The sequence below is a fragment of the Balaenoptera acutorostrata genome, chromosome 16, assembly GCF_949987535.1.
Source record: "Balaenoptera acutorostrata chromosome 16, mBalAcu1.1, whole genome shotgun sequence".
Taxonomy (NCBI): domain Eukaryota; kingdom Metazoa; phylum Chordata; class Mammalia; order Artiodactyla; family Balaenopteridae; genus Balaenoptera; species Balaenoptera acutorostrata.
Window position 1 is genome coordinate 53092775 of NC_080079.1, and position 1752 is coordinate 53094526.

Consider the following 1752-nt stretch of genomic DNA (forward strand, 5'->3'; position numbering starts at 1 on the left):
AATTGAATCAGAATCTGCGAGGGTGGGGTCCCCATATCCGTATGGTTTTACAAGCTCCCCAGGAGTTTCTGGTATCAGCAGGGCTGAGAACGACTGAGCTAGGTGACATTTAACTGTCCTGCCCTCTGAAATAGAGTGCCACCTACATAGGCAATTTAAAATTTTCTAGTAGTTATGATAAAAAGTAAAAAGAACAGGTGAAATTAATTTTTATAATATATTTTATTTAACCCACTATGTCAAAATATTATTTCAACATGTCATAAATATAAAAATTATCAATGTGATATTTTATACTCTTCTTTAGAAATTAAGAAGTCTTCAAAATCAGTATGTAGCTTGTACTGACAGCACATTGCAATTCAGACTAGCCACATTTTTTTTAAAGTTTTTTTTTTTTTGGAGTCTTCAGTAATTTTTTTTTTAATTTACTTATTTTTATTATATATTTATTTATTTATTTTTGGCTGTGCTGGGTCCTCGTTTCTGTGCGAGGGCCCCCTCCAGTTGCGGCAAGTGGGGTCCACTCTTCATCGCGGTGCGCGGGCCTGTCATTATCGCGGTCTCTCTTGTTGCGGAGCACAGGCTCCAGACGCGCAGGCTCAGCAATTGTGGCTCACGGGCCCAGTTGCCCCGCGGCATGTGGGATCTTCCCGGACCAGGGCTCGAACCCGTGTCCCCTGCATTGGCAGGCAGACTCTTAACCACTGCGCCACCAGGGAAGCCCCCAGACTAGCCACATTTTAAGAGCTCAGTAGCCACATAAGGTTGGGGTTCCTGTATTAGCTGGTACAGAACCACAGGTCCCTTCTGGTTCTGGCATCTGATAACTGATTCTGAGCACAGCTCTGTGATTCTGAAACTCAAAGCAGCCCAGCATGTATTGGGAATTGCATTTCTTTCTTGATCTTATTCACATCCGTGTTTTCCCAAGACCTGCCTTCTCTTGGCTCTGGATTCATTTCTTTTCAATCAGGTTGGTACCGGAGAATCCCCAGCCTGGATCAAAGCTCTCTTGCTAACCTGTGGGGAGGTTTCTTTTCTTCAGTGAATATGACACGGGATCTGATTTTTAGCCAGTGGATGTCACTGTTTACTCAAGGAGGGTCCTTGGAGGAAGAGGCAATCTAATCCAGGGACAAATGCAAAAACAGCAGTCAATGTCTCCTTGTTCCCTGTATTAGTGTTTCCCTTCTAATTTGGAGGAGTGACAGATTTTTAGGAAGGGAACTGCAGGTGGTCAGCGCTGGTTCACCAGTGTCATCTAGAGGAGTTCATTGGTCTTGGAGATTCGAAGTTCCATTTAATAAAAGGCATCATCCAAAATGACAAGGCAATCAGCAACCAAGTTAATTGCAGTCAAGACTCCCTGATTTGCCCTTTTAAATAAAGGAGATCTGTATTTCTGTTGAGCAGAGGTCACAAACAGTCAGCCCGTAGCCAAGTCTGGCCCACAGCTGTGTGACCCACATAGTGTTTGGGAAACAAGCGAGCCAACATTTACAGTGGAGGGGATTTCACACAGACATTTGGATTTCTGACTTTGCCTGAAATATTACCTCATTAGATTCACACCCTGCAAAGCCACAGCTGAGATGACAATCAGTTGTCTTTAAAAAAAAAAAAAATTTTTTTTTTAAAATTTTATTTTTGGCTGCATTGGGTCTTTGTTGCTGTGCACGGGCCCTCTCTAGTTGCGGTGAGCGGGGGCCCTCGTTGCGGGGCGCCGGTCTCTCATTGTGGTGGTTTCTC